The following is a 20,805-nucleotide window of genomic DNA, read 5'->3' on the forward strand; positions in this document are numbered from 1 at the left end:
CCTCATGCAGAGTGAATTATACTGAATGGAATGGGGGAGATAAACCCAGCCCAAAGTGACTAACGTAAGCCAAAATGCCACAAGGTTCTATGACAGAGCTCCAAAGTGGAATAAAATTCGCGTTGGAGTGGGGATGAATATATTCCAAGCAGGAAAGACTGGGAAAGTTTTCATTTTTTCATGTAAACCTTCCGTGATCTCTCCTCCTCTGTGACTTGTGTCCTTCCTGCACCTCCCACCCCCAGCCCCCATGGTGGTATTCACAACCCAGTATTGTAATTGTTTGCTTATATGTCTGATATATTTCCTAGACTAGAAGATCCTTGAGGGCAGGGACCAAGGCTTAATCCCTGTTATATTTTTGTACCAAGCCCAGAGCTTGGCACATAGTAGGTGCTCAATACATATTTGTAGGGGGAGGAAAAAGAGGGTGGGAGAGAGGGAAGGGAGGGTTTATTCATGTAGAGATGGGGGAAGGTGAAGGCTACAAAGAAATTGAATCCAAAGGGATACAGTCATATGTGGGGACCCTGCCAAATTGTCTTGGTGGATTAGATTGATACTATAATGAAGGTGCTCACTTCTCACATACTGCTTTTTGTAGGTGCTAATTGGCACTGAGTAAATAAGGAAAAAAAAAAAAACCAACCTGTATTCCAAGATCCTTTTGTCCCCCTCTTCTCCCCACATCCTGGCATTGGCACTGTGGTACTTTCCTCAATAGAAGATAATTAGGAGGCTGTTGGCAGCTGCAGTCCATGCCTGCTCTGTAACAGAGGGTCGTTGTGATTGCTGGAGCTTTCACTAATACAAAGACCAGTCAAATGGCCATTAAAGTTAAGGTAGCTCTTAAAAAAAAAAAATCAACCGCTTCCAGTTGATGCTGAAATTCCTTTCCCTTCGCTTTTACACAAATAGGCAAAATTAGGAGTGGAACATTCACTTTTATCTGCCTCCAGTCAGAGGGCCACAGCATAGTGGAAGGAGCAGTGGCTCTGGCATTGCTGGGAGCCGGGCATGACTAGCAGTTTCACCACTTGCAAGGCACACAGCTTAAGACAAGTGCTTTGGACTTCCCTGGCAGTCCATTGGTTAAGACTCCGCACTTCAATGCAGGGGGCGTGGGTTCGAGTTGGGGAAATAAGATCCCACATGCCACGCGGCCAAAAAAAAATAAAACAAAAATAAATTTAAAAAAGAAAAAAGGAAAGAATGTTCACTGTTATTAAAAAAAAAGTACCTTAATCACTGAAACTTATTTATTTTCCTCATCTATAAAATAGGAATAAATACTATCTTCTTTTGGGACTGTTGGGAGAATTAAGTAACACGTACCATAAATACCTTGTCCAGCACCTGCAATAGAGAAAGCCCGATGTAAATGTTAGCTATTGATCATCATGATTATTTTAAAAAGCTATTTGGGGTAAGGATTCAAGGGCTTAATGAAGTAGACAGCTGTTCTATATTTCAGAAATCCTGTTAGATGTTCTAGTTGTCTGGTGGGGTCGTTTTAGAACCCTTGGTATTCCTTTCACCCCCGGTTTTTATTTTATCCCATTCCTGTGCCTGTATTTATATGCTACAGAAAGTATGGCACAGTTACATTGTGTCTTTAGCAATAATTAAATTCCTTCCTGACCCCGGTTTATCCTCATCTTGTTTCCCTACTCCAGCCCCTACTAGGAACACATGATAAAGCACCTTCTTTCTATAACATTTTTAAGAGTGGGTGTTTACAAGAGCTTTGCAAGAACTTTGCAACTTGAACTTTGAAGAACTCCAATCCAAATAGACAACATTCTACGCTTTGCATTAAAAACATTATTATGCTTGTAAGATAATCTGACATGCAGTATTTTCATTATTGCAGTTTTTCATTTTAATTTTTCTCAGTTTGCTTGTTAACCATTTTGGTACAGAAAGTGAAAACATTTTCTCACGTGTATGTACAGTGATAGCTGGAAATTTGTGGGGATGGAAGAAGGGAGAAAGAGAATAATCGATATAACATCATAACACTTGATAGCAGGAAGGTGAAGACGAGAATAAATGAAGAGGGAAAGACGTAGGGAACAGCAGAGTCTACACTGGGGTAGACCTTCAACAATTGCTGGCTGGATACGTGAATGAATTGTAACAGAGCATTAGACTGAAAGTTCCCACAGAGAAGCAAGACATAATAGCTATCAGATATCCAAAGTTGTGGGGCAGACCATCCAGAAGAACCAACAGAAAAATTTAGCAGAAAAGTGGTTTCATGACTCTTGCACTGTCACTGCCATCAAGGGTCCAAAGATGCCACTCTTGAAAGCTTTTGAAGAGGATTTCTTTGGAGGGAGCAGGGAGTATAAGTGCCACTTGTGGCCCCAGGGGTTAAGGGATGTGGGTGCCCCCCTCACCTCGCTGCAACAAGACCACTCAGAACTTGAGCTGTGTTTCCTGCAGTTATGGGCCCCGGGGACCGGGTCTGACTCCCTCCCTATAAATTTACAGGAAAAGAGCAGGATTGGCTGATGCTTTGGCAGCAGAGCAAAGGAGATTGCTGCTGCTTCCGGATTGGCCAACACTCCCAGAATTGGTTCAGGCAAAGAATGCTCCAAGGAGCAGATATGGGCCCCGCAGGGGAGAGCCAGTGTGGGATGCCCCTTAGACCCGTTTAGTAGGGAGTTTGAAGAGGCCCCAGCAGAGAAGCTGGATGAGGGCTGCAGCATTTTCTAGGGCTGGGGGAAGAAACTCCTGCCTGAGAAGAATGTTTTTGCTCAGGTTAAGGGACCCTCTCAAGTGAGAGACCACCAGGGCTGGGGGAGGAGAGAAGGTCTCTGAGGAACTCACAATAATATCACATAAGAGAAAGTCAGTTTGAGACAACTGCCAGGCCTAGAGAGTATGACACCACCATCTCACCAGGGTCCCAATCAAGCAAGCCCTTTATGCCCACCTTCCCTCTCCGCCTCTCTTTCTCCAGGAGGAGTCAGAAATCTCATTTGGCAAGATGGGAGTGTAACAGGAAGGGAGGAGAAGATTTAGATCCTGGTTTCCCACTTGAAAGCCCCCTGAATGAAGTTAGAAGTTTCTATTACTATTACATGGATGTGGATATTTTAATTTACTGAATTGAAGCTGTTTATAACTGTGACTTAAAGTGAACTAGGACTTGTGTCTACTTAGGAGTGGCCACCAAAGTCTAGGGGCATGCTTAAGTTTATATCTAGTGACAGAGGAAGCTCTGTCCCCATTCCACCCCTGATAAGTTTAAAGGGCGGTGGAAGATTTAAAATAGTGTTTTTGTTAGATTCCATGAATTCTGGTTATTCAACATACCAGCTACAGAATGAATAAATGAACAGATGAATAAAATGAATGGATAAGTTTATATTCGGATAAGTTTATATTAGGATGCACTATGGTTCAAACTTAGGGGTTTTTAAAAATTGAATTCTTGTAACATTTTATCACCTTTGGAAGGTGTATGGTTGTAGGTGGAGATTACTGTAGCTCTTAGCTATACTAAGGTCCTGTATTGAAATTAACACCACCCTACCTGTTTCCTGTTACCTCAAAAGCTGTAGCAAGTGAAGTGGGTCACCAATGTCTGTCCCTCACCTCCTTTTACTCTCTTACTACATTCATTTCCTGCTCAAAACCTTAGCCAGCTGTTCTGCTGAGAAGGTGCGGAGAATTCATTCACACTCAGGTGTAGAAGAGTCAGGAGTTGGCTACATGCTTATTTCCAGGGGCATTTTTGCTTTAGTAGTAGAAATGGCTGAGTTCAAAGAAGTGATGCCTTCATGGTGGCACGATTTGGGGCATTTGCAGAAGGCAAATGTTGACCAAGATTTCTTTGGGGAGGGGCTCCTCAGCATCCTGGGAACCTGGTCTCAGCACACATGGGCGGCTGCCCAAGTACATACCATACTCCAGCTTAACTTGCCTGAGATGAGGAATGTGAAATCGTGGTCTGAACTATAACGTACCATGCAAAAGTGAGCCAGCATTATCATTATTCTTTAATAGCTGCAGCTACTCACAACAGACTTGTAAGCTCTTCTTAAAAGATTAGTTACCCACAGAGATGCTTTTGCTGTCCTTACCAAATGATCTCCTTTTGACTGGAATTTCTTGAGCATCCCAAAGGGACAGAAGCAACTCATACATCATAACAGACAGAGTTCTGAAAACCAAAGATTTAGTCCCTCACGAGGTATTTTTTCTTTCTCCTTGTCTACTTCCACCTGTCCAGAGGCATTTCTGCTTCAGATCCTATCAGTCTTACCTTGCAACTGAGGCAAAACCTCCTGCCTGGCCTGAGCTCTTTTGTGTGTCAGAAATGATAAGAAACAGCTGTCCTCGGATTAATGCCATCACCCCTGTTATGATTCAGCCATTCAGCTTGTGACAGCAATTGAGTGTTAGATGAATGTCTTTCTAAATTCAATCACCCCAAAATAAATACATTGCAGTAGCCTCATTAAACAAAATTGGATGCAAGGAGAGGATGGGGCTGACTGATAGGAAATGAGAGAGAAGTAGAATATTTCAAAGCTGCACGCATTCAATTGCCCTTCAGAAACCTCTTCTAGGACCTTGTTCAGCTTTAGAACCTTTAGGATTTTTTTTTTTAAAACATGCCTATGTGTGTGGTACCACTTTCTCCAAAGAGAGATCCTTTTTAAAATGGCATATGATAAAATGTATATATCCATATTAAGAGATAGTCATATAAAATCGGCAAATGTGCAGATGTGTTTGTATACAGCATCTTATATAGGACATTTAGCATAAATTAGCCAGCTTGTTCAGCTGATTATTCAAATATTTTAAAGGTTAACCACACAGGTGCTGAGCGGATGTTAAATTGAATCCATTCATGCGTCATTCATCCAACACATACTTGCTGAGACCTACTCTGTGCTGTATCCCATGCTTTTCATTAGGGGACCACCATGAACCAGACAGCCTCTGCTGGGAAAGCTGCTTAGGATAGGGTGTGGGATCAGATAGACACCCATTACAATACTGAGAGGTTCAACATGCTAAGTGCCAGGTTTGAACTTTATGCCATAGGCACTTGGGAAGCATGGTAGGGATGATATGAGCAGAATTGTGCATCAGGAAATTTTACCCATTAGCAGGCTCTAGTTAGAATTGATTGGAGGTGGGAGGCTTTAGAGACCATAGCAAAAGTTCAGGCCAGGAAAAAAGAAGGACCCAAGGTAGGATTGTGGCAAGTAAGCACTGGAGAAACAAACATTAATTATTCAAAGGGAAAAATCCATGAGTTTGTGACTGTGGTTGTTTTAGGCTCGCTGTGTTCCTCTGGGCATTAAAATTATCTGTACAGGTTAGGGCTATGTGGGAGAGAGGTATGTATGATTCAGGGTCCCAGGGGGAAACAGTATCTAACTGAGGTGAGATTTTTAATGAAGGCACTACTTGCAGAGGGGTGGGTGGGATTAAGGGAACCAACAAGAGGTGGTGAGGCACCCAGAGATTAGCAAGAGTAGGAAGATTTAACACCCGTAAGGGCAAGGGGAGGAAATAGTATTCCCAGTTTCCAATGAGAGCTGCAGCCATGGAGGAAAGAGAAACAAGGGAGCAGGAAAGAAATACCCTTACCTCTCCCCATTGCTGCACTTCAGTCTGCTGGCTCCTTTCATTGGCCAAACTCAACTGAAAAGGTGCCTAGGTAATGCAGTTACAGGTGTGGACCTCTCAGGGCACAGAGCAGGGGGAAACATGGGCAGAAATAATGACGGGGGATAGTAGGGGGGACAAGTGGAGAATAACATACAGTGCTAAACTGTATTGTATGTTAGGTGATATTTAGTGTCCTGGAGCTTCTTAAATCCTAGAGATTTCAAACAGAGGGGTTTCACTATGAAACCTGATTTCACTATGATCGTTACTACACACTTGATAAGAAAAGCTGGTAATAAAATCTAAATAAGGGAAGATGAGGGCCTGGGCATATAATTTAACTGTTGACTCTCAGTTTATCTGTAGAACGATGATAATTCCTGCCTCGCCTACTCTGTAAGGTAACTATGAAAATAAAGTGAGATAAAGGTTGTAAAAGTGTTTTTTAAATTAATTTTTGACATAAATCACTTGAAAGATGTGAAGGATTGTTCTTATCATCTGGGATCGTTCCTTTTCAGTTTTGGTGCTCTCCACTCCATAGCACAGTGTCTGGCCCAGGGGGCTGCTCCATTGACACTTACAGCATTGAATTAACTTGAATTCTGAACACATTCCTTTTCTCCCGTGATTCATGCACAATCTCTTTCAATCAACCTTGTTACTGTGGGACTTTTTACCTTCTTCAACATATTCTATTCCTCTAATAACCTGTCAAGAAAAAACGAAGGGGAGTTCTCTGGTGGTCCAGTGGTTAGGACGCAGTGGGTACGGATTCGATCCCTGGTCAGAGAACTAAGATCCCACATGCCATGCAGCTCAGTAAAAAAAAAAAAAAAAAAAAAAGGCCATTCAGAATTAAAATGATTAAAAAATATTTAACTTCACTCCACCAAGGGAAAGTTCCTTCATATGTTCTCAGAGTGAGTATTGTTAGTAGCTTTGACCAAGGATCCCAGGTCTGGACATAGGAATCCTTTCCTGAATTTACTAGTTTCCTTTCACAGCCTAAAACCGCTGCACACACTGTGATTTGGAGGAGGTACAGTCTGAAAGATGAAAAGTCCTTCAAAACAGTATGAAATCTCTAAATCCCATGTGTGAAAAGACTCAGTTCTTGTACTGTAATTGCTTTTCTTAGTCTGGCCCTCAGGGATAGACCCTAGATGAGATATTAGGCTGGTTCCATCTCCAGTACTTATGATTTTGCATTCAGAGCTCTGATTCTGCTGAAGTCTGTTGGATGAAATGCAGGCAGGCAACTGCCTGCCAAGAAGTCATTTAAGGGAAGGCCTGTGACTGCTGGCCCAGCAAGCGTCGGGAGACTCCTGCACTCTTGGGAGTGCTCCCCATCGCTGGTCTCCGGCATCAGCACGAATAAACCCCTCCTGAACCCTGGGCAGCTCCTAAATGCTTACGGGGTCTCCTGGCCACAGACCTGCCCCAGGGCCTATTGATATCATTGCTTCCAGAGCCAAAGGACCTGGAGAAAACGTGTAAGTAGCTAAAGGAACTGCAGGTGTGGAGCATGAAGATGGGGTGTGTGTGGGAGATAACTAGGATGATGTGGTTTTCACCCTGCAGCCATCTCTGGGCATGAGGGACGTGAGGGGGCTGTCTCCCTCAAAGAGGACACCTTCTGGGCTTCCCTGGTGGCGCAGTGGTTGAGAGTCCACCTGCCAATGCAGGGAACGCGGGTTCGTGCCCCGGTCTGGGAAGATCCCACGTGCCGCGGAGCGGCTGGGCCCATGAGCCATGGCCGCTGGGCCTGCGTGTCCGGAGCCTGTGCTCCGCAACGGGAGAGGCCACAACAGTGAGAGGCCCGCAAAGAGAGGACAACTTCTTGTGCCCACAGCTTTGGCCCTCCAAGCCCAGAATGCTCCACCCCACTAAGTTGGCTGTCTGAGCAGTGCTGCTAAAAATGCGGTCCATCCATCAGCACCATCAGCATCACCTTGGAGTTTGTTAAAAATGCAGATTCCGGGCCTGCCACAGACCTACCGTATCAGAATCCCTGGGAGACGAGGCCCTGAAATTTGTGTTTGAGCAAGGCCCCTAGGGGTTTTGTGTGCACTTTAAAGTTTGAGAAGCATGGGTTGAGGGTGTAGAGATTGCTTTGCCCAAGAGTGTGAAGATCTTGAGGGTAAAATCATATGCAGAGAGGTGACTGTAAGTTTGTCTTCATTCCCTTTAGCGCAACAGAGATTCAGACAGAATTGGGCTTGTTATTGTCCGTTCTTCCATCTTCCAGGCCATCTTTGCTAATCCAGTTTTTCTTACCTTTGCCCAGAGTTGTTTATTTCAGCTCCGATGGTCCCCAAAAAGCATAGTTCTTCCACTCTCCACGCTTTCAACCCCAGTTTGAAGCTGCAGTCTCAAGGTCCTCTGAATTCCAGCCCAATCCCTTCATCTCAATTCCCTGGGTTTCAGGATTTCCCTGGTCTTTCTCCTGTCTAAAGAGCTGCATTAAATCCGTGAGAAACTTTTAAGTTTTTCTTTTCTGTTTTCTGCCTTCTTCAATTTCTGAAATAATAATTCTCCTGACAAAATTTTATTTCTTACTTTTATATTGGTGGCATCTTCCCACATCACTGTCCACGAGAGTTTTAGGATTCAGAGTCCTCTCCTTTCATCTCCAGTCATCATTTCCATTTTTAAAATTTTATTTATTTATTTATTTATTTTACATCTTTATTGGAGTATAATTGCTTCACAATGTTGTGTTAGGAATCAGCTATATCATTTCCATTTTAAACAACTCATTTTATTTCATCATGCCTTCCCCCAAAGTGGGTGACTTCTAATCTCTCCAGTTTGGGAATGCTGGGTGGAGGAGGATAAGTACTCGGGCATTATCACAAGGTTGCCAGATTTTGGTTGGGAAAATATATACCCTATTCTGGCTTCAAAATAATGGGAAGAATAGGAGGTTCCTAAGAGTTATCAGCAGAGTCCAACCAGGCTTAAGCTCAACTCAATTAAATAAACATTATTGAGAGCCTAAACAACGAACAGGATGTATATTATTAGGTGCTCAGGAATAGGACCATGACATATGGCGCAGTTAAAAGCTGCATAAGCTCAGACAAAAAGGACAACCCAATACGGGTAGATCCTAATTACTAATGAGGCTTGCTCCTCTGCTCATAGTAGTCACTTAAGAAAAATCTCTGTTAAACGAAGAAAATAACTTTCAGACTAACATGCCTTCAATTATATGTCTTTTTATCTGTTGCTGTGAATTTGGGTTTCACAGAACGGTTTTTGTAGTGCTTTATGTTGCAAGGCTGTGTGCACCATTACTTCCAGACCTGGTTGTCTTCCTTCCACTTCCGCGATAATGGATGGGGCTGCGGCAGGATGGAGTTTTACTGGAAAATGTGAAGGAGACACTTGGAATCTAGACAAAAGAGAATTTGTAAACATATTGGTCTTGGGGGAAATCTTACTGCAAAGTGCTCTGAAGAATGTATACAGAGAGAAGGAGGACAGAGAAAAAGAAAGGGCAAGGAAGAAGAAATGAAGTTTTAAAAGCAAACAGAAATAATAGCTTAGGCTGGATGTGTTTGTTTCACTAATAAACCTAATGACACAGGAGTCTCATTTGATTATTAGCAATTATATTAAAACTTTAAATATAAAACAAATTTCGTAGATACAAAGTGCTTATCAGAACCGTTAATTCTCTGGGTTGGCAACTAATGTAGCTACGTGAGGGGCAGTCACATGGCGTTTGCATAATAAGGAGAAGGGGGTAAGGTCCAGGCCTGGCTTTACCGTGGTTTAATGTGTGATCTTCGGCACGCCTCTTCCCTTCGTAATGCTCCAGTTTATTCTGCGTAAGATGAGTAGTTTAGACCATGTCAGTAGTTCTAAATGTGTGGTCCCTGAACCAGCAACCTTGGCATCATCTGAGAACTTGCTAGAAATGTGAATTCCTGCTTCATCAGAAACTCTGGGGCGGGGCCCAGCTATGTCTTTTAAAAAGACCACCAGGTGATTCTGATGCGTGCTCAAGTTTGAGACCCACGGGACTAACTATTCTGTGTTTCTGTAAATGAAGTAATTGAAGCACACGCAAAGCAGATGCAGGCAATTGAGGCAGATGTCGGTGCTCTAGGCCAATGCGCAGCTGCTTGGTTGTGGAGTGTCGTGAGGCTGCTGTGTATGAGTCACAGCCCCATCATTCCCTCCCTCCAGTGCCAGATGGCCCATCGCAGGCACACTAAGTGCATGCCCAGGGCACTAGCAAAGCACCCACCAATGTTATTTTTGTTTAGAAAATTTGATATCTCAAGTTTTCCAAAAAGCATTAAGTACATAGTCCTCATAGGAAAAGATCAGAACACTGTTAAGACCTCTTTATATTTAGTTTGGTGCTTAGGGCTTTTTTTTTTTTAATTTTGAAATTCTCAAGGTAGGGATGGGGACATGGTGGGCTCTTTATAAACTTTTCAAAGTTTAGGGTATTTAAAGTTCTCCATCCTGCCCTGCCTTTCTCTTTGCTTTTCCTTGAGGTTTGCAGTAAGTAACTTACCATACTTTTCAGACTCTAAAAAGCACATCTTTTTACCTCTGAGATTGGGATGTGTCTTACGATTGATGGTGCCTTAGAGCCGATGAAATATAGTATATTGTTGGCACTGTTGATGTTCATTAGAAGTCATTCTGTGTCAGGCTTTCACCCCTATCCTTTTCCGAAGTCTAAAACTCTCTTATAACCCCTGTGTCTGGAATTAGAATTCATGTGCAGTGTGCACCATAGTTCAGGCATCCTGCACTCAAGCAGAAGGTATCCAGTTGGTTCTTGGTAAAGCTTCCATGGCTGTGGTGGCCCCTAGGATATTCAGTCCTGGGTGAGCAGCTTCCTCTGGGCAACTTGACCACTTCTGGGGAATGATTATTGTTCTGGAAGACAGTGTAGTGGGTGGAAAAGGCCTTGACACCCAGCGTGCTCTCGAGGGGTTCACATACTAGTGGACACAACATCAATGTCCACAAACAATAATAATGTCATAGGCTAAATGACATAATAGAGGCAAATATAAACTTCTACAGAAGGGAGAAATTTAGTCTGTCTGGGTTTGCTGGGTGTGACTTCACAGAGGAGGTGACACTGCCCAGGTCTTCAAGAAGAATGGGAGATGACTAAATGGAAAAGGAAGGAAAGAACAGCATGTTCAGAAGCACTTGGGTACATTGACAATGTGAATTTTATGGTATGTAAATTATAGCACAATAAAGCTGTTTAAAAACTTTTTTAAGGAAAGTGCTTAGAGCCTCAAGTGCAGGATACATTTGAGAAATGACGAGAAAATCATGAAATGACAAGCAAAGAGGGTGCTTGTGTGAGCGGTAAGAGATGAGGCAAAACGTTTGGTTGTTAATGAGATTGTCAAGTTTTATCTGTTTTACGAAGAAATTTGAGTGGACAGAAATTTAGGAGAGAGCTTTGAGTAGAAAACAGAGATTGGAAGTAGGCAGGATGGTCTGTGAAGCTGTGGGAGTTGTTGCTACTGGGCAGGAAAAGCTGCTGTCATTTAGCACTAAATGTAACTCTAACTTTCTTGGCAGCCCGGGCAGAAAGAAATGCATGGTGAGTTAGATAGCTTTCATTAACTGATAAAGGGAAGTATGTCAGTTTTTCAAAAGAGACAAATTGTGTTCCTAGTACTAAACTCTAAGGAATTTCTAAAGTGTATCTTAATATCAGGGTCTTTGAACAGCACAGTTTAAAATAATAATGTCACGGATTTTGCATTTCTTTATACTAACTCCTGAGCCCATGAGGACGGTGACTCTGTCACTCACCTCTGTAATTCTAGAAGTCCAGGTTCGGTAATACTCGTGGAATTACTGAGTGATTCTCAGAGGCAGTGGGAGACCTGGTGCTCTGCTTTCCGGAGAGGAGACTGATGCAAACCCTAGCAACTGGGGCTGTGTTTAGTCATTTAGGACCTGCAGAGCAGGTGCATCATAATGATAGTGGTGGAGAGAGTATACCCTGCAATTAACTCATCCTGGGATTTTCGATTAGGTTCAGCTGTGTATAACAGACATTCCAAAATAACAGTGGCATTAACACACAATGGATTAATTTTCTCTTGTATTTTCACAAAATGATCTCACCCATGTGTCCAGCAACCGGATATAAAAGCAGAACATTACCCGTCTTATGCCTCTTGCCAGACACTAGCCCTGCCCAAGGGTATCAACTCTCTTGACCTCTAACATACATGAATTAGTTTTGTCTGGTTTTGAACTTCATTAAATGAAATTATTAGTATGTGCTATTTTTGTCTGGCTTCTGTTTTAACCTCTTTATTGTAAAACCATACATAGCTACAGAAAACTACATACAAATATGTAGTTCAATGAGTTCTTATGACCTAGGCTAAGAAATAGAACTCTGCAAGCCAACCCAGAGGCCCTCCCTGTGCCCTGCTGCAGTTTGAACGCCATTCCTCCATAAATAATCAATCTCCTGATTTTAGAATGACCATGTCCTTGCACTTCCTATAGTTTTGTCACCCAACTCTGCATCCCTAGACACTATATTTTAATCTTGCCCATTAAAAGAAGTTGGTTATGTCATTTAAATCTCTTTTAATCTACCAGCCTCCCTTCCATTCCTTTCTCTTTCTAACAATTTATCTGTTAAAGAACCTAGACCATTTGACCCATCGAGTTTCCCACAGCTTAGATTTGCCTATTGCATACTCATGGTGCAGTTCAATGTATTCCCGTATGCAATGTTCTTTGCATTCCTTGCAAAACTGGCAGCTGGATCCAGAGGCTCTACAGACTTGGGTTTGTTCCCACTGGCAAGACCCTAAGCAGTGTAGGATTCTTTCATCAGGAGGCATGTAATGTTCAGTTGTGTCTCCCAGTGTGATGTTAGCAGCTGTGGGAGCCAAATGCCAAGATCCACTAATTCACTGGAAGCTGCAAAATGGTGATGTTCTAACTCCATCATTTCTTTTTCACTTATAGGTTGGAATATTTTTGATAAAGGATGTTTTCCTTCACTGACTAGAATTTTGTTACTCAGAGATAGAGTCAGCCAGCTCATGAGACCAGATTGTACACATCTCTTCCCAACCCCGTGCTCACCTGTCTCACATTGCTAGCTCGAAATTGGCCATGGTAGCCTTTACACCATGGAAATTGGCATGATGCAAATGAGGGCTTTTCATCCCTAGAGAGCTAGTTGTTAAACCTTCACCAGCATATAACTGGTGCAGTTCATATAGGAAAGGCAGGATAAGTACTTGATTCTTCCTCTTTGTTTACTCCAACATCATCCAAAGGTGACCAAATAGGTTTTTAAAATATATCATTATGAATTCATGGATTTAAACACATTGAGTGAGTTTCAACCCAGTGCTTTTATTATCCTTATTGAGGCTCGATTATCCCATCTTACGTCCGTGTGTAGGTATGATAGCTCCAGCCATTTAGGCTTGTGATTTATTTGAGTTTATTGCCACCTTTTTACTATTCTTATGCCACTGGCCCCACCTGTTATATTCTTTTTCCTATTCTTCTTTGCCTTATTTTGGATTAATCAACTATTTTTTATTGATCCATTTTTTTCCCTCTTTGAATATCTTAATTATACATTCTTTCATTTTAGTGACTACTCTAGAGATTATAATATATAACCTCGACTTCTTATAGATCCAGACTTCTTTTATCTTGTTGTTCCACAGTCTTTAGCATAGGTTTCCAACTTCAAGGTCACCTCATGGTCCCAATGGCTGTTAGAGTGCCAGCTATCATATCCACATCCCGAGCAATGGGAAGGAGAAAGGGGGAAGGGCAAAAGGGAGCATGCCATTAAAGATCTTTCCTAGGACTCTCTTCCCATGACTTCTTCTTAAATCCTAATGCGGACCTTTATCTGAGGTACAGGCTAGGAAATGTAAGGTTTTGGTTAGGCACAATACCCAGGACTCTGCTACTAAGGAGAAAGTACAGAATGGATACTGGGTAGGCAATGAGCAGTTTTTAACTTACATTCCCTCTTAAGACCTCATCTGAAAAAGCAGGCAGTTGGACTAGACAACATCTAAGGAAGTTTAAGAGTTCCTAGTCAAAAAAACTTTTATCTCTCTGCCTTCTTAATAATTTTTTTTTTTTTTTTTTTTTTTTTTTGCGGTATGCGGGCCTCTCACTGTTGTGGCCTCTCCCGCTGCGGAGCACAGGCTCTGGACACGCAGGCTCAGCAGCCATGGCTCACGGGCCCAGCCGCTCCGCGGGATGTGGGATCTTCCCGGACCGGGGCACGAACCCATGTCCCCTGCATCGGCAGGCGGACTCTCAATCACTGCGCCACCAGGGAAGCCCCCTTCTTAATAATTTAAAGACAAACTAGCAAACATTTTTCCTTAATGAAATTTCCTTTCTGACCCTTTCTAAAACACATTTTTATGTTGTGAAGAAAATTCAGTGTTGAAATCTAATAGAAAAGTAAACAATTGAGCAAAGCTCTCCATCTGGCTTTAGGAAAGAACAATGTTCTACACCTTCTCTCCCCATCTCCCATAATGATTTGGTTTTTGTCATCAAAAAATTTGAGGCAAGAGATTCTTTTAATAATTTGGACACAGATTATTAGAGTAGTATTGTTCAAGTGTTTCAGGAATGCAGCAGTATTAGGGTAATACAGTAATTTGTCTGTGGATGGGGATGGATGGTGTAGCTACAAGCACACAGAATTGTAGACTGAGAACGGTAGGGCTCAGGGGGACCTTGCACATCATCAGTTTTCCTTGTAAGAGAAGGAAATAGAGTCAGGGATTCCTGGGGACTCAGGTTTGAGTAGAGGTGGATGCCTATCAAATTGCTCCCCTCTAGGGCTAATACTCTATTGTGTCTACCAACACTGCAGTTGATGGGGCCCCATTTTGCTCTCGTTGGTTGAAAATTTGCCAGTCTATGAGAGGAGGAGCCCTAGCACAGCCCCCATTCTCAGAGCATTGCTATTAGTGCCTGAGCTTGAGGCCCAGGAAGCAAGATGTGGCCTTCTCTATGTGCCCCATCAAGGAACATGCTCTGGGGAACACAGAAGGCTGACTTAACTCCTGAAGTCTTCCATCCATTGATTCCAGCCCCACTTCCCAGCCTCATCCCATTGGTTATGGCTCTGCCCTGTGAGGCTCATAGAACAAACATAATTTTGTTTTGTACCATATGGGACTCCAAAGAGTTGAAAACAGCCATCATCTTCCCTCATATTTCTGACTTTTCCCCTCTGACTGAAATAATGCTTTTCCATAACAGAGGACATCTGCAGATGTTCACTGAAGATTGAAACAGCCTCTGCAGGGTTTGATACAATACTGTCACTTTACATACCTCCTAGGAGCACATCCTCATGAATGGAGGGTGCTAATGTTGCAGCAGCCTCTGCAGAGGCTGAAGGCCCATGGATGGAGAGCCCCCATACTTTTCTGGGTTTGCTGAACAGGCTTCCTTTGCTAATTTGGGTCCAGATTTTAAAGCTGCAGGGAAGTTTGTAAGCAATCTAAAAGTGCTCACCGTACACTGTGAGGGTGGCACACCATGAGACGAACAGAAACTTTCATCTGTTTTTCTGGTAATGGTGAGAAGCTATATCCAAACATCCACAGACTAGTTCCTCCAGAGACTTACAGTCTGTGAAATCTCTTATCCCAGATTGGGACTCAGCCCATGCACGGGACACAAAGATAACCTTCCCATAACTGACTCACAGAGTATCAGAGCTTAGAAGAAACCCCAGGGATCATCTGGGTGCTCTTTGGATGAGAAAATGATGCATAGTTACATCCATAGCTGTTCTAGTACACCAGCTGCTCTAACCAATCATAGAGACCAAATAACCCATTCTTTTCCCTTCTCAAAACAGTTGTTTCCCATGGAAAAGAAACTCATCACCTTGGCTGAGGGAGATGTTCTCAAGATACCCAGGACCTGTTTCAAGATCCAGGGCAAGTGAGACTAGAGTCAGAGATTGATGGAGGAATTCTAGGTGTTCCAACTCCCAGCCCAGGGCCAGGCATGTGCCTCTTGCCTCCTAGCTTGGTCTCACACGCACACAATGAAATAGAAAGAATCCTTCCTTGCCTTTACAGAACCATGTTTTTTTTTTGTTTTTTTTTTTTTTGTGGTACGCGGGCCTCTCACTGCTGTGGCCTCTCTCGCTGCAGAGCACAGGCTCCGGACGTGCAGGCTCAGCGGCCATGGCTCACGGGCCCAGCTGCTCCACAGCACGCGGGATCCTCCCGGACCAGGGCACGAACCTGTGTCCCCTGCATCGGCAGGCGGACTCTCAACCACTGCGCCACCAGGGAAGCCCGAGAACCATGTATTATAAAACAATTATTCTGAACATGGGGATTCATTTTCTGTAATGCTGATATTCCATACCAGGATCCTTTTAGGCTCAATTAGTCTCATAAGATAATGGAGGGCAATGGAAGTCTATATTTTTAAATATATGAGCAGCTGTTTAGACACCTTTTGTTTGTTTCATGCTGCTGCTCCATGGAGAAGCAAGTGCTGGGTGAAGTGCTTATATAAAAACATAATAATCAAAATGTTGCCTGATTAACTTAAGTTCTAACAGCAATAATATTGAGCAGGTACTTGATCCAACTCTCCTGAAATCTGAGCAATATTCAAATAGGACCCAAGACCACAAACTTAAACTAATAACTATTGATTAAATATTGATAAATGCATGAAAACTTATTTAAGCTTCACTTACAATCAAATAAATGTAAATGCATTTTTTAAAAAATGAAATTTCCATTTTGTTACCTACAAAATTAGCAGCCCACTACATTGCATGAAGAGCCATGCTTGGTTTTGGGTAATGCTCTTTCCAAGAAACCCTAGGACTTGAGAGAGTCCAAAGATGGAGAGTAGGATGAGGAAGGACCTCTCGTAGGACAAACAGTTTGGGACTCTGAGGGTGCTTGGCCGGGGAAGTGAAGACTCAGAGTGTCCAGCTATCTCAAGAGAGTCTAGTAGGAGAGGGGTTAAAGTTGGTTTACATATGTTTCTAATGATAGAATCTGAATCAACAAGCAGAACCCACAGGGAGGCAAGATTCAACTCAATACAGACACTCCCCTATTTTTTTTTAATTTTTAATTTTATTTATTTATTTATTTATTTTTGGCTGTATTGGGTCTTTGCTGCTGCACGTGGGCTTTCTCTAGTTGCGGCAAGCGGGGGCTACTCTTCGTTGTGGTGCGTGGGCTTCAGTAGTTGTAGCATGCAGGCTGTAGAGCGCAGGCTCAGTAGTTGTGGCGCATGGGCTTAGTTGCTCCGTGGCATGTGGGATCTTCCCAGACCAGGGCTCGAACCCGTGTCCCCTGCATTGGCAGGCGGATTCTTAACCACTGTGCCACCAGGGAAGTCCCGCAGACACTCCCCTATTTTTGAACATGATGTACTTAAACATTTTTTGATGATTGAGTCTTATTTGCCATATGGTAAAATATTCATAAGCTACGAAGGGATATACAGTGAAAAGAAAATTGTCTTCCCATATCTGTCCTTCAGCCACTCAGTCCCCCTCCCTGTCAACCAAGATTAGCAATTTCTTGTATATTCTTCCATAAATAGTCTATGCATATGCAAGCATACCATAAGCAGATAATACAGACTATTCGACAGTCTTTTTTCATTCAAAACTGTTTAAGATTATTCTCTATCAGCCCACATAGTGCTACCAAGTTTTTTTTAAATTCTTTTTAATGAATGCATGCAACTCTTTGTGTGACTGTACTATAATTTATTAAGCCCTCCTCTATTAGCGAACATTTAGGATGTCTCCAATCTTTGGCCATTATATAATATACTTCAGTGAATATCTTTGTACATATGGAACACGTGTAAATACATCTATAGAATTAGTTCCTAGAATTGAATTCCTGAGTTAAAAGATTTTTTTTCAGCGTTAAAACTTTAAAATATTGGGACTTCCCTGGTGGTGCAGTGGTTAAGACTCTGAGCTCCCAGTGCAGGGGGCCTGGGTTTGATCCCTGGTCAGGGAACTAGATCCCACATGCATGCCGCAACTAAGAGTTCACATGCCACAACTAAGGAGCAGGCAAACCACAACTAAGGAGCCCACCTGCTGCAAATAAGAACCGGTGCAACCAAAAAAAAAACAAAAACAAAGAAAAAAGGAAAACAAACAAAACTTAAAAATATTTAACACCTTTACACAGTTCAAAATTCATAAGATTCGGGCTTCCCTGGTGGCGCAGTGCTTGAGAGTCCGCCTGCCGATGCAGGGGACGCTGGTTCGTGCCCCGGTCTGGGAAGGTCCCACATGCCGCGGAGCGGCTGGGCCCGTGAGCCATGGCCGCTGAGCCTGCGCGTCCGGAGCCTGTGCTCCGTAACGGGAGAGGCCACAACAGTGAGAGGGCCGCGTACCAAAAAAAAAAAAAAAAAAAAAAAAAAAATTCATAATATTCAAAGGGTATATGTGAAAAGTTTAACTTTCATTTCTGTCCTCAGCCTTCTAGTTCTATTCCCTGAGTCAACCAGTGTTATCAGTTTCATATCTATTCTTAAACATTTCCTTCCTTTTTCATATACATATGGTACCATGTTATATTCATGATTCTGTGCTTTGCATTTTGAAAATTTAACAATATATCATGAAAACCGTTCTCAGTCAGTAGTACGAAAGAGCTTTCTTTTTTTTTTTATGGTTACACGGCATTCCATTAAATGGAAGTATCATAACTCACCTGTCCTTTAACGATGGACATTTAGGTTGTTTAAAATGCACATTTTAAAAATTTTCATAGATATTGCCAGATTGCTCTTCACAGAGATTGTAACAATTTATACTTCCACCAATAAAGTATAAGAGTTTGTTTCTTCACATTTCAACAACACAGTGTATTATGAACATTTTTGATCTTTGATATTATGATAGGTAACACACGACATCTCAATGTTATCTTTATTTGAATTTCTCTCACAAGTGAGATTGAGAATTTCTATCGATGTTAGAGCCATTTATAATTGTTTTACCATAAATTATCTATTCCTATCTTTTGCCTATTTTTCCACTGGGTTGTTGGTATTTTATTATTGATTTTTAGAAACTTGATATATAATAAGGATATTATCCTCTTGTTTGGCACATGTATTGCAAATATTTTTCCTAATTTTTCTTTTTTAAATGTTTTTCTTTTATTTTTGGCTGTGTTGGGTCTTAGTTGCAGCATGCAGGATCTTTCACAGTGGCGCAAGGGCTCTTTGTTGCGGTAGGCAGGCTTCTCTCCAGTTGAGGTGTGTGGGCTTAGTTGCCCCGCGGCATGTGAGATCTTAGTTCCCTAACCAGGGATTCAACCGGTGTCCCCTGCATTGCAAGATGGATTCTTAACCACAGGACCACCAGGGAAGTCCCCCTAGTTTTTCATTTATTTTTTGAATATGTTTATAGTGTGTTCCCCTCCACGTGGGATTTTTTATTTTTATGTAATAATATCTATTCATCTTCTGTTTAATGCTTGCAACCTTTCCCATATTTTCATCTAGTACTTTTATGGTTTCACCAATTAAATATTTGATTCATTTGGCTTTTATTTAGGAATAAAGTGTAAGATATAGCAAGTAAGGGGTTCAGTTTTTAAATTTTTTCAGATGGTCATAGAATTTATTTAAACTTTAGAGCCTTTGAAGGTCAGGACCACATCTGATGCATCTCTCTATGCTCCAAAATGTCTCTGACTAATAATAACTAGCACTTAATGAGCACCTACTAGGGCCAGGATGTCCTTGTGCTGAATGATTCCAAAGCCCTTGCACTTGCCAGGACAATACTCCCCCTTATCTAGCACAGTGCCTTACCCAAAAGCTCCCAGTCAATGTTATTTGAATAAATGAATAAATTTGCATATACTTAATTTGGGCCATATATGATTCAGGTGAGCAATTCGTAGGATCCAGTCAGGCCAAGTTGATACCTCTGCACATCCAGCATGGGGTTGGGCTATTACAGTGGACTAAGCTTTAGCTCTGCCACTTACCTCTGACCTCAAGGCAAATAGTTTAACTGTTGTGAGCTTCTGTTTTCCTTGTTTGTGAAATGGGATAACAATACATAGCTCAGAGGAGTACTGTGAGGGTCAAATGAGAATTTGTCCGCATGAGGGCTCCGAAGGACATCAAGATGGTGTGCCTTAAGGGATTATGGTTCAAGTGTGGATACTGCAGATACCACTAGTAGCACACCCCTATTAAACATCTTTTTCTGGTAGGACTGAAAGAAGAGGGGGAGGCTGAACAGAGGACAGAGTTGTGGGGAAGGCAGGGGCTATAAGTAGATATTTCTGTTCCCCAAGTGTTCATTCTCTGGGCATAAACTGAAATTCCCTCTGGAGCCACACTAATGGACACATTAGTATCAGTTGACAAAGTACCATATGCTCTGAAATGTTCTCCCATTAAGCTCCATGGGAAATAGCAGGAATTCATGGTCCATTATAGGAAACCTGCCATGACTTTAGACTCTAGTAAAACACACTCCTAGATCTCCTAGGCTCTGGGAGGTCAGACCGTGCCCCCAACTACATGATGATGCATAAGACAAAGTCTGTAAAGTCAGGTTATCCTTGTCTGTCAATTCTAGGCTCATAAAGTCATCTTTTACTTAAAAAAATGTATTTTTTAATAATGGATTATTTTGTGAATGTTCTTGCTGTTTGGTTTCAAGCTAATTAGCATGTGTAACAGTCATTACTCAGGGTCCAGCTTATGAAAATACACATATCTTCAGTGTCATTAACAAGTACAGTTTTTCATAATTCACCACCTTAAATTTGTTACCTCCAGTATTCCTTTGCAAAAAGTATATCTCTTTTCATATCAAAATTTTTTCATATAAAAGGAAAAAAGAAAAAACACAGACCCATGCTCCACAGCAGACTTAAAGTATCAGGATCTGGGAGTTTCAATGTGCATAATAGCTGCATTTTATTGAATGTCTACAACACCCCTAATCATATGCTACATACTCTGTCCTTCCTTATTATTTAATTTAGTCTTCACAACACTCTTCAAGGTCAGTATTATCTCCTCCTTATGAGAAAACTGAAAGGTTACATTAGTTGTCCAAGGTCACAAAGCTAGCAAGGGACAGAATTGGGA

General features: G+C 42.1%; 1 long non-coding RNA gene across 1 annotated transcript in view; it reads left to right on the forward strand.

Annotated features, from left to right (window-relative positions):
- LOC109552403 (uncharacterized) overlaps window positions 1-20,805 on the forward strand; it is a 35,304-nt gene that overhangs the window by 14,027 nt on the left and 472 nt on the right. The window lies entirely within an intron of this gene.

Source organism: Tursiops truncatus, chromosome 6 (assembly GCF_011762595.2).
Source record: "Tursiops truncatus isolate mTurTru1 chromosome 6, mTurTru1.mat.Y, whole genome shotgun sequence".
In the NCBI taxonomy this organism is placed as follows: domain Eukaryota; kingdom Metazoa; phylum Chordata; class Mammalia; order Artiodactyla; family Delphinidae; genus Tursiops; species Tursiops truncatus.